The sequence below is a fragment of the Rhineura floridana genome, chromosome 22 (assembly GCF_030035675.1).
Source record: "Rhineura floridana isolate rRhiFlo1 chromosome 22, rRhiFlo1.hap2, whole genome shotgun sequence".
NCBI lineage: Eukaryota > Metazoa > Chordata > Lepidosauria > Squamata > Rhineuridae > Rhineura > Rhineura floridana.
In genome coordinates, this window is record NC_084501.1 from 5,684,029 (window position 1) to 5,697,145 (window position 13,117).

At 45.0% G+C, this 13,117-nt stretch overlaps 1 protein-coding gene across 3 annotated transcripts in view; it reads left to right on the forward strand.

The window, feature by feature from the left end:
- Nucleotides 1-2,220: 2,220 nt before the first annotated feature.
- BCAN (brevican) overlaps nt 2,221-13,117 on the forward strand; it is a 71,734-nt gene continuing 60,837 nt past the window's right edge. For 2 of the 3 annotated variants that reach the window (XM_061606303.1, XM_061606305.1), the window contains exon 1: nt 2,221-2,261. The gene's annotated coding sequence lies outside the window, so the exon portion shown is untranslated. Of the gene's footprint in view, nt 2,262-6,490; nt 6,578-13,117 lie in introns of those variants that run through there. The other variant, XM_061606304.1, reaches the window with a different exon arrangement.

Here is a 13,117-nt window from a genome sequence, read left to right on the forward strand (position 1 = left end):
CTCAATGCAGGAATCCAATTCAAAGCATATCTGACAGGTGGCTGTCTGGCTGCCTCTTGAAGGCCTCCAATGTTGGGGAGCCCACTACCTCTCTAGGTAGGAACTTTTTCCTGAGGTTCAGCCGAAATCTGGCTTCCTGTAACTTGAGCCCGTTCTTCCGTGTCCTGCACTCTGGGATGATCGAGAAGGGATCCTAGCCCTCCTCTGTGTTGCAACTTTTCAAGTGTGTGAAGAGTGCGATCATATCTCCCCTCTCTTCTCTTCCCAAGGCTCAGTTCTTTCAGCCTCTCCTCACAGGGCTTTGTTTCCAGTCCCCTGATCATCCTCGTTGCCCTCCTCTGAACCTGTTCCATTTTGTCTGCATCCTTCTTAAAGTGTTGTGTCCAGAATTGGACACAGTACTCAAGATGAGGCCTAACTTTACCTTTTTTTCTTCTCAAACAATGAACATGCAGGTGTGACAGTTACCTGTTCGCACTGGTAAGCGACAAAGAGGTGGAAAGAATTGGAAAAGGGCAGGGCCAGCCTGGTCAGTGAGACTTTCATAGTTCAAGATTGTCTGAATACTTTAATTCTAGGCACATCCCATTATGGTCCTCCCTCTAGGGTGGATAGGAAATGGGATTGAAGCAAAGAAAGAAATGAAAAGAAACCGATGGTGTGGCAGGTCTGTTGGCGTTCGGCAGGCGACTGAAAATGGACAAAGTCTGAGCCTTATGTGCAAGAGGGCTTGCATCTGGAAGCACCAGTGGAATGGGTTCTCTCCAAAAGGCAAAAACCAGGGTAGTGTTTTACAAGTAACAGAAAATACAGGTTGTCTGTGTAAGTAAAGTGAGTGGGAGTACATGCACTTAGCACCTGGCCGTGCTTTGTTGTCTTCTGAGGCTCATCGGATAGGTAGTGGTATAGTAGTGGGAGTGGCAGCAAATTGCAACCCCCCCCAGCCCCCCTGTTCTGTATCCCTCTTGCTCCATCCACCACCAATCCTTGTGGTGTTCCCTTTTATTTCGAATATTCAAATACTTTCACATTTTCTCATAGGCAAAAAAACTTACTTATTTCATTTTTATTATTTATTTTTACATTTATATTCCACCTTTCCTCCAAGAAACTCAAGGTGGTATACAAACATGGTTCTCCTCCTCTCCGTTTTATCCTCACAAGATCCCTGTAAGGTAGGCTAGGCTGAGAGAGAATGGCTGGCCCAAGGTCACACAGTGCGCTTCATGACTGAGTGGGGATTTGAACCCTGGTCTCCTGGGTCCCAGTCCAACACTAACCACTATACCACCCTGGCTTATTTAGACAAGCAGACTCTATGCAGTGGTTCCCAACCTTTATGAGTTTGGGACCCCCTTTATAAGCTCAAAAGGTTTTGTGACCCCTCCCATGCTAATTGTAATTTTAGTCTCTGTTAATTGAAAAAATGGTGCACGGCAAAATCATATCTCCAAATATCCCTTTCCATTAAAAGCTCCCTGCAGACAGGGAGGTGTTGTTTTCTTTTCTTAATGCAAAGATCCAATCAAATTGGTATGCCCCCGCCCCCGGACAGTCTGAAGATGTACAGTCCTGTCTCCCAACACCAGTGGGTTTCAGTGTTGGACTAAGATCCAGGTTCAAATCCCCACCCAGCCATGAAGCCCCACTGGGTGACTTTGGACCAGACATAGTCTCCCAGCCTGACCTATCTGACAGGGTTGGTGTAAGGATAAAATAGAAAGGGGGGGGGGAAATGTGACCACCTTGAGCAACTTGGAGGAAAGGTGGGATATAAATGCAATAATTAAATACATTTCTGTTGCAGGATCCCAGCCTCAGCCGACCTGCTGAGCTTTTTTTCTTTTTAATCATAATCAAGAAGCAACAATGCATTGTTGATGGGGATGCTAGATAGTGCACTGCAGACAACAAGGTGCACAGATTGAGAAGGGGGGTTAATGCTTTTAGGACTTGGGATGATCATCGGAACTGATGACTTGGTTAGTGTGCACTTGGGGAATGAGAGCGGAGCAGAAGACAGATCAGCACACACACACACACACCCCTGTCCCTTCTGCAGGCATCTACAGGTGTGCATGCATTCGGGGACGTGGGAGGGAGGAAGCCCTCAACTGCTGCAGCATCTTGGAGAGAGAGATTGGGGGGGGCGGAGTGTAGGTGGAAGAAAGGAGGGATGCTGGCACACGCACAGCCTCAGCAATGGAGGATGAGCAAGTCCTGTGCTTCCTCACTGCTTCTTGTCTCTCTCTGGGCTGAAGGTGAGATCTGGGAGGCCTTGCAAATAAGAATAATTTTTAAAAGGAGGTGTCAGGGAAGCAGGAGCTAACAAAGGCAGGCAATCCGGCTGCCAGGAAGGAAGGGGGAAAGCAGCCTTTCCTTGCAGCCTTGCTTCTTTTTGGCTTCATGAAAAGCCCTCTCCTCTCGTTCTGAGCAAGGGCGTCGTTGGCAGTGGCAGTGTGAGGAGATGGCAGTTGGCAATAGCAACCTCCTCTTCCTGGTAGCTCCGCCCTCAGTCTCCTTTGGCATCTGCCATGTGTTTTATAGGCAGACAACTGCCCTCGGCACACCTGAAAGATACTCTGGCGCTTCAGCAAAATCCTCCCCTCTTGTTTGGAGCAAAGTGGAGGTGTCGTCTGCAGTGGCAGTGGGGAGCAGACAGCATCCAGGGAGGGAAGACTTTAAAAAAATAAGTAATTCATTTCTTCACTGTTTGTGCCCCCCCCCCGATTACTTTGCAGCCCCCCGGGGGTCACGGCCCCCAGGTTGGGAACCACTGCTTTAATATATAAACACATACTGCTGTTCACCACCCTGGATGTAAGGAAAGGTGGTGAATGAACACAACTGGTGATGGTGATAATAATATGTTCTGTTGTGGAATGTATGGAGATGACTGCAAAACCTTTTGCATTTTAATGATGGCTGCAATATACTTCAAAGGGGGGAATTATCTATTACCTTAAAGAAAAGAAAATGACTTGAAAAACTTCTCTTTTTTTGGCAAATTATTATATTGAGAGAGTAGGGTCCCCTAGGTTTGGGCAGAGCCTGAGTGCTAAAGGATGCTTGTCTTATTTCTTCCAAAATGGTTGGACAGGAGATTGCCTTCACATTTTGCCTCTCCGGCTCTCTAAGGGCTTAAAAAGGGCCTAATTTTGTTCACGTTGAGGTATTTTGTGTTACCATTCAGCACCTTCCCTGGGTTTCTGGAAATTACATCTCTGGGTGGGGAGTATATGCATCTTGCCACTGGTTCACATGCATGTAAATGGATGCACATCAGCACATGAATGTAAATGTGTGTGCATGGACACTAAGGCACTGTGCTGCCTGTCATTCATGCATCCTGTAGCAACTGCATATTTTAAAGTTAATAACATGCAGTTTGTGGGACAAATAAGTTTTTTCGAGTTTATTGTTATGCATATAATCTTCTTGGGCTTTGCAATCAGTAGAGGCCCTGGAAAACTGCAAAGTAAATGTAAACTTGGCAGTGTGGAATATCGAGCAATGTGTGAGGAGGTATGGGTGTGTGTGTGTGGTGCTAAATAGCGTACCGTAGTATACAAATGGTGGTGGTAGGATGCCCCTGTTTTCACCTCTTAAATGGTGGAAAGTGCATGAGTGCACCTATGATTCGGCCCTGCTGCATGACTGGAAGGGTAAGGATGGCAAAGGCCTTCCATCATCCCTGCTAGCAATGGCTGCTGCTTCTTGGACCACTGCCAGGGCTTGGACACAATGCTGCTGACTCATTCTGCAGCTGCAGAATCCTGGGAAGCTACTTCTGTGAGCCTTAACATGGATAGCCTCCCCTCCCTGCTGGTGACAGGGCACCTTGGCGAGCTGAGCCATCTTCCGGACGGGGAGGAAACAGGAAGTCTCTCTCCCTCTCTCAAGCACACACATGCTCGCATGTTTACAGTTTCCCAAGGAGAAAAAATTTGGTCCTTGAGGGATGTGGGATGGGAGATGAAGAAGGTGGGGGACAACCTCTGAGGATCATTTCTGCATAAAGAGAGTGGTTCATAAAACGGCAGTGGATAGGTGGGCATTCAAGCACACACCAGGCCGGCTTCTCCCCCAATGACCACAATGACTTTGGTGAGAGGATGAGAATGCAAATGGCTTCAGCAATAACAGGCATCAGGAGGATCTGTAATGTTATATGTGTGGGGTGACAAGAGTAGGACTTCCTTTAAGGATTGCTGTAATGTGGTGAGGTGCTAGAAGGTATTTCATTGTTATTAGGTAATAATATCCATGTCTGTCATGACATCACACCGATATATCACACACTTCCTTAAACTGGAGTTTCTCAATCAGTGGGCTGGGGACCACCAGTGGGCTTCAGTCCCCTTTTAGGAGGACTTCCATGCTAAAGCCCACCTGCTCACTCACTCACTGCCCCCCTGCCTGCGCTGTAGCCTTGTGATGGGACTGATGCCAACACTGGCAGCTCCATACGTGCTGGGTAAAGGAGCTGGGTGACGGAGAAATTAGGGAAGGGGAAATAGATGAGGATGGGGCTGAATGGCAGTTGCAGTCCAAAACCTCTGGAGCACACTAGGTTGGAAAGGGCTGGAACAGAGTGTTGGTCTTGGGCAATAGTGTAGTGGCAAATTCAGAAGTGCAGGGTCCCTTCATGTTAATCACAGCCACGCCCTCTTTTTTTCTTTTTTTTTGCTGCTGGGTTGAGAATGCCATCTTTGTTAATGCAGACATCCCTAGGAGCCAAGAAGCATGATAGGGGAGAGTGTTAGCTGCTGAGAAGAATCTTCTCAGCGGCTGGCTCACCTCCTTTCACTCTGATTGGCTCCAAATCAGCAGGAAAGGACAAGGTACCATGCTAGAAGACTCATCTCTGTGGCTAACATACTCTTATGCTGATTGGCTCACAGGATGCTGGAGACATGGGGACCCTTCTGGGACTCTGCTCCCCAAAAGGTAAGGGGTCTAAGACCTAAGACCCCCTGAGCTTCCAGACGACTATACGCCTGGTCATGGGCTAGAGGGAGTTGGGTTTAAATCCCTGCCTGGCCATGAAGCTCATCAGGTCTCTCTCCTACCTCACAGAGTTTCTGTAGGGATAAAGCAGGACTGTCCTTTTGTATGCCACCCAGAGGTCCTTGAGGGAACTTGGGACCAGTAGAGTGGTGGCAGTTTTAGAAGCAGAAGGTTCCTCCGTGGTAGTCGCACCACATCCCCTCTAGGGTTGCCAGGTTCTTGGCCTGAGACTGATCCTGTATCTTTAGGAGAAGTGAAAGTCAGCCAAGTGCAGGTGTTCTTGCAACTCTGTAATGGGAAAAACCACAAGGTGGAATTCTCCCTCCCCCCTCCACAACTTAAAGATACAGAAGACCTCTTGGAGGCTGGGCCTGGCAACCAAGAGGTCTTCTGTATCTTTAAAAGTTGTGTAGGAGGAAGGGAGAATTCCACCTTGTGGTTTTTCTCATTACAGGGTTGCAAGAACACCTGCACTTGGCTGACTTTCACTTCTCCTAAAGATACAGGATCAGTCTCAGGCCAAGAACCTGGCAACCCTAATCCCCTCACACCCCTGCTAAGATTGTACAATAAAAACAAGCTTTCAGTCTCTGTGACTGATAAGTGAGTTGTTTGGACACCAGGAGTCCCTGGGGTCTGAAAAAGCTGCTATTTCCCCCTCCCATGGCTTGGCTAGTGGCTTCCGTCTCTTTTTAATCTCCATTTGAGATCAGATACTCCTTAACAGTTATTTTCTGCCGGTTCTACTACACAGTAAGCGTGGGTGGATGTTTAAAAATCCCATGGTATACGTGTCTACTCAGAAGTAAGTCTCTTGGTGCTTAATGGGGCTTACTCACAGGTAATTGGGTACAGGATTATAGCCTAGGCTTTCTTGTGAGGAAGGGGCAAAGAAAGATTCATGGTGAGAGGGCCCCTTGTGCACACCAACCTGGGAGTAAGATCACTTGAATACAATTCAGACTTTTGCATGTAAACACAATCATCATTCCAGATTGGATGAAGATCTGGAGGCTGTACTAAGGGGGTGGGAAGGAGAAAAACATGTCCCTTTATGGAGATGCAGCATGCCTATGACATAAGCCCTAAATCCCCCTTTGCAGCCATTTTGTATCTCCTTCTATATCTTCAGAATACGCCTGTGAGTAGGGTTACCAGGTTTCCGGTTTTTGGGCAGAGTCTCCAGTTTTTGGGGGTCCGGTTCTCCAGCTAGCACCCCTTAATCTCCAAACTCTCAGCTTCAATTAAAAAAAGTTTTTATGTGGTCTGGTTCCCGAGATATACACCAAAACATCAACTGCCCCCCCCCCGTGCAACTATTAAATCTGTTTTACAGATCTTTATAACAGCTCCTAGCTCTAACTACAACTCCCATCAGCCCAATTCAGTGGCCATGCTGGCTGGGGCTGATGGGAGTTGTAGTTTTAAAAAAGTAACTTTTCCAAGCTCTGGCTCTAACCCCGCCTTTTCAGGATTGTAGCCAATAAATGAAGCCAGGGTTGTGACTTTTTGATCCAGGCATGCCTAGGCTTAATTTCAATTGTGGCTTTGAGATTTTGCAGTTTGCGTAAGTAATATAGCTTAAAGTTTTTTTTCTCTTGTGTGCAAGCGTCAGACCTTGGGCTATGAAATATGAAAGTATTTAATCCAATACTTGCTTTCCATGTACCTGGAGTAAACCCCATTAGGACTTACTTTTGAGTAGACATGGTTAGGATTGTGCTGTAAATTAATGGGACTTTTGAGTAAACATAGCACAGACGTGTTTGTTATGTAAGTCTTTCTCTTCCCCTCCAATCCTATTTTTAAAGCAATTAGGCAGGGTTTACCTAGGTATCACAGTTTTTATTATGTAGGAAACTAATACTGGTTTTTTTTTAAAATGTTCCTCAATGACCAACTGGTGTGACAATAAACTATTATATGGGGTGTATGTACTTTAAATGAATGGTGTGGATCTACCCTATGTATGATGTGCATTCAAGAGTGAATTGAAAATAACAATTTTAAAAGATACTTCTTACTCTTCCTCATTTCTCAAACCTCTTTCTGAAGTGAAGGGTCAAATCTGATTTGGAGCAGCCACGTTAAAAGATAAGGGCAGGGCATTCCAGGCAGGGGGTTGCCAACCCTGCTTGGATATGGATGTCTTTGCAGAGGATTCCTAGTCAAGGTTTACCAACAGCACAATCCAAACTATATCTACTCAGAAGTCAGTCCTGTTGAGTTCTATGGGGCTTAATCCCTTAGTGTGTTTAGAATTTTAGCCTTCAGGAGCATCCATCTTTACTCCCGAATGCTCCCATCTAACATCTCCACAACACTAGGCTCCTTTGTCCCTACAGTGGCCTTCTGGTGACTGGCCTGGCCTGAAGGCACTTAAACCCTTCTTGCTGAAAGCAAGTAGGCTGGATTAAATGTTCCCTACCAAAGCTCCATCTTTTAGCTAAGATTTCTATTTTAATTTCCAATCAGATTTTTTTTAATTGTATGCTCCAAGCAACTGTGATTGATGCTTAATGTATCATGCTTAATGACATCACTCGGGCCCGCCCCGTGACATCACTCAGGCCTGCCCCGTGGCATCATTCAGGCCTGCCCCATGACATCACTCAGGTCTGCCTCCATGACATCACTAGGGTCCGCCCCTCAAATCTCAGGTTTTGGGATGCTTCTGACCTGGCAACCCTACCTGTGAGGTAGGTTAGGTTAAGACACAGTGACTGGCCCAAGTGAGCTTCATCGCTGAGTGGGGATTTCAAAATCTTTTTTGCTCAAAAATGAGGAAAAAATACTGTCAGTATTAAATATTATTATTATTAAAGATAACCACAACAAATTAATACAGTGCTTGATTTTTCACTATTTAAATCTTCATTTTCCCCCAGCATGGGCATCTGAACAGAATTGCTGTAAACCTTAAATCACTTTTCACTCCCTCCATCTGTAATACAACACCTGGTCTTGCACTGAATTGAATTGAATTGAAACTTTATTTTTGCCCCACCCTTTTTCCAAACTGGAACTCAGGGCAGCTTAGAAATAGAACTACATGTAGTTAAAAACATAGAAAACTATACAATTAAAATACAGTTCAACTATGCACAACCTTAAAACCTTAAAAGGCACTTAAAAATCTAAAAACAATTTAAAATAATACAAATAATATAAAACAATAAAACAAGCCTTGTAAAGCCCAATCCTAAACAGCTTCTATCCCAAAAGCCTGTCGGAATAAAAAAGTCTTTACTTGCCGACGGAAGGATGGCAAGGAGGGGGCCATTTGTGCCTCCCTAGGAAGGGAGTTCCAGAACCTAGGAGCAGCCACCGAGAAGGCCCTATCTCGCGTCCCCACCAATCGCACTTGCAAGGGTGTTGGGACTGAGAGAAGGGCCTCTCCTGAAGAGTTCAGGGCCTGGTCAGGCTCATATAGGGAGATACAGTCTGACAAATAGCCTGGACCTAACTCCACTCCCCGCACAGAAACATCCAATCAGCACGAAAGGACAAGGAAGCATGTTGTTAGCAAAATGAGAAGCCTCTTTTCGGTGGCTAACACACTCCCCTTTCATGCTGATTGGCTTGTAGGGTGCTAGAGCCATAGGGACCCTGCTCTAGCACCCTACAATGTCAATGCCCCCTGAGCCCCTGGACAAAAGATCCCTGGAAGGATCTTGGGATTGTTGTTGATCACAAGCTGAATATTTTATTTATTTATTTATTATTTGATTTATATTCCGCCCTTCCTCCCAGCAGGAGCCCAGGGCGGCAAACAAAAGCACTAAAAACACTTTAAAACATCATAAAAACAGACTAAAATACATTAAAACAAAACATATTTAAAAACATTTTTTTAAAAGCTTTGAAGAAATCTTAGAAAGGAAAACAAAAGGTTCAAATGTTTGTTTTTTAAAAAAAGGTTTACAAACATTAAAAAGCAATTCCAACACAGACACAGAATGTGAGCTTGGGAGCAAATGTAATTAAATTCATATTGATGATAATAAATAAATAAAAGCTGGAGCACTGGGCTGAAAACAGAATGAAATTTAACAGGGATAAGTGCAAAGTTCTACACCTAGGAAAAAGAAGCCAAATGCACTTCGGTCAGCAATATTACATGCGAGAATGATCTTGGGATTGTTGTTGATCACAAAGTGAATATGTCAATAGTGTGAAGTGGCTGCAAAAAAGGCAAAGCCTACTTTAGTCTGCATTAACAGAAGTATAGTTTCCAAATTGCATGAAGTATTAGTTCCCCTCTGTTTGGCACTGGTTTGGCCTCATCTTAAGTGCGGCATCCAGTTCTGGACACTGCACTTTAAGAAGTATGTAGACAAACTAGTTCAGAGGAGGGCAACAAGGATGATCAGGGGACTGAAACAAAGCCCTATGAGGAGAGACTGAAATAACTGGGCAGAGAAGACTGAGGGGAGATAGGATCGCAATCTTCAAGTACTTGAAAGGTTGCCACACAGAGGAGGGCCAGGATCCGTTCTTGATCATCCCAGAGTGCAGGACATGGAATAATGGGCTCAAGTTGCAGAAAGGCAGATTTTGACTGAACCTCATGAAAAACTTCCTGTTAGAGTGGTATGACAATGGAATCAATGACCTAGGGAGGTAGTGGGCTCTCCAACACCGGAGGCCTTCAAGGGGCAGCTGGACAGCCACCTGTCAGGTATGCTTTAAGTTGGATTTCTGCAGTGAGCAGAGGGTTGGACTCAATGGCCTTATAGGCCCCTTCCAACTCTATGGTTCTATGATTCTATTCTATGATTCTATGAAATTTAGATTTTGAAAACTTAAACAGGGAAGCTGAAGTTCCTCATGTAGAACTCCCTGCTCACCTTGGCCACTGTTTGAAGCACAAAAGAAGATAATTGACATGTTTCACTGAATCTGCTTCAAATCCCTCCCCATCTGAGAAATATGTTCCTATATCCGCTGATCCAGAAGCCTGGGAATGGATCAGAGTGAAAATTAAGTGACTTGTGATGGAGTTGGGCTGGCTTTGATCTTGCAAACTCAGCCTGTGGGCAACTTAATTACAGCAAATGTTGGTTAGAAAGCTTCAGTTAAACTAAAACTCATCCAAGTAAAAAGGGCTGCTTCCAAATATCTTCTCATCTGATTTTCTTCTCAGATTCCGGAGTTCCAAATTACATAGTTTTTCCTTTCCAAAACAGAACCAATCTCTAGAAATCCCCCCTCAATCCATTTTTTATTTAGGAATTTCACACGTGTAGTTTTGCAGCAGAGTCTACCACTTTCTTCTCTTTCACTCCTCTGGTTTATCACATATGTGTGCACTGATTTCTTCCCCCCCCCCCGAAAACAAACTAATTGGATGTGATTTTCCTATGATTGCAGCAAGATTTTTTGGGTGTGCTGTTTATATTGATATTTGCAAGTGCCCCCTAGGCGTTGATAAAACACCATAGCGTGATGTAATTGTAGGACAATCATATCAAGTTTGCTCTTTTGCGGAGGAGAAGATGGAAATAAATGAAAGGGAGATGTGGCAAACCACACATCCTGCAATGCCAGAGTGAATTTTAGTAATTTTTGTAGATAAACTGGTATTCAGGGAGGGTGGGGGGAACTGAGGACAGAACAAACCTGGGAAACAGCAGAGGGGCAGAATAGTGGATGTTCCCTGATCCCTACCACATATTAAAGCTGTGATGAAGATAATGATGGGATGCATCTGGGTTGTGGGCTCTGTTTGGCCCTCCCTTCAGGCACTCCTTCCATGCCATCCCCTACTTTTTCCTATTCTGGCCATGTGCACAGTTTTTTCTGTACCTGTGCTCGAGCACCTTAAAAAAAAAAAATCCCAGAAGCACGCAATACTACAAGAGCAACTATTACCACAGTTTTAGTTAACATGTTTCACAATGGGCAAAATGGAGAGTTATGCTTATTTAGGGGAGACAATATATTTCCATTTGGCTTTTTAATTTTTTTAAACACTGAAATTGCACAAGACCTCTGTGTTGTTGTTGTTGTTATAATAAAAGCCCAATGTACGTGCTGGGATTACTGGAGGTGATCAAAGATATAGTTTTCCATTCTGCCTTGTATTCGTCACATGCAGCACCGTTTCTGTTCTGCTACAGTTTCTCTTCCACCAGAAATTACATTATTTATTTCACGGTCTGCTGTGGCAAAATTACATAACATATGCAATTAATTACAGGTATGTAAATTGCATGTTACATTGTCATTATCTTTTGCCACCCCCTTCATTTAAATGCAAAGGAAACAGTGCCAATTGGGGGGGGGGACATAATTATGTATCGTTTGCGGACTGAAAGCAGCAATGACAGCAAATAACAATCATATTCATAGGACTGAGTTCCATTCTGGACATGGGATGGGTACGTTAACATTGGCATTTGTACGTAATAGATTTCCTGCGTAAATGTAGAAAGAAAAAAGCATGGGCTAGTGTTATGATGATGTCAACACTGTGTGAATGCTGGAAGAACTTGCATTCATGAACAGCCCTGCTTCCATAATAAACTCCTGGAAGCAACCTCAGGTACAACAACTTGAAATATAGCCAGGGTCGGCCCTACCATGAGGCAGAGCGAGGCTGCTGCCTCAGACAGCAAAATGCCGAGGGGCAGAGAGTGGACTGAACAGTGTGTGGTACATGGCCTGCCCTGTGCCTCCTAAGCTAGACTGCTGACCTCAGGTGCAGAGGAGGCCACTGTCCCATTAATAGTGTCATCATAAGATTCAGCTGCCTGTCTGGTTGGCTGTTGTACATGGAATGGGAGGGAAGGTGCCACCTTATCTGTTGCATCAGGCAGTAAAATGTCTTGGGCCAGCCCTGCACTCACACACTCCAGTTTGTGTTGGATAGTTCTACTTGTGATAAAACCTTCACTATTTGTGGTGCATTTCCAGCATGGGATTCAGAGAGAACAGCACAGTGAAAAGACAGCAGGCGGTGAACCACTGCAAAGCCAAATGCGGTGGGGACAACATTAACTGCCTGAGAACCTGTTAAGATTTATTCTTTGGAAGAAGAAAGAGGCTCTGGTGAGGGCATTCTTATCTGAATAGCCCTGGCACAAAAAGACCACCCTCACTGTAGCCTCTTTTTCTTCTTCCAAAGAATAACTCTTAGCAAGGCAAAGGGAAGAAAAGAGTCTTTGGCCAGCCTCTGGAATTCAAACAGGGAGTGAGTGAAGGACTTGGATCCTGAACAGAATCTTAAAAAGACTTGTCCGTGTGACTAACGGGAGGGAAGGAAGCCTTGTTTCTCTCTCACACTCCGGGCCTTGGTGGTGTCAGAGCCATTTGGAGCAGATGACAGTGTGCGAAAGACGTATGATTAAAAAGTTCTCTAGGACTACCAGAGTTGAAAGGTGGCCACCCTTCATTTGGGGGCTTCCTCAGAGTTTCCATTTGAAATGTGCTTTGCTGAGCTCTGCGTAGGGTTTCCAGTTAATAATAATAATAATAATAATAATAATAATAATAATAATAATTTATAAGTCGCCTATCTGGCCAATGGCCACTCTAGGCGAGGTACAACTCAGTTAAAAATACATCATAATAAATACAGTACAACAATAAAACAGTAAAACAGTGACAGTTCAGAGTAGCAGGCAATTAGTCAAAAAGATTAACCCTCCCCGGAAGTCCCGAAGGCCTGTCTGAAGAGCCAGGTCTTCAAGGCCTGGCGGAATACATTCAGGGAAGGGGCATGCCGAAGATCATATGGGAGGGAGTTCCAGAGAGTGGGGGCCGCCACTGAGAAGGCCCTCTCTCTAGTCCCTACCAGCCTAGCTGTTTTAACTGGCGGGACTGAGAGAAGGCCCTGTGTGGCTGATCTTGTCGGGCGGCATAATTGGTGGCGTTGGAGGCGCTCCATCAGATAAACTGGGCCAAGACCGTGTAGGGCTTTAAAGGTTAATACCAACACCTTGAATTGGGCCCGGACAACAACAGTTCTCAGGGTGCTGACCTCAAGTTTCACGGCTTTAATTTCCTTCTCAGACTCCCCAGTGCAGGACCATTTTGCTGCCTAAGGCAAAGGACAAGATGGCGTCCTCCCTTGCTGCAGGTACAGATGCTAATTGGTAAAGGT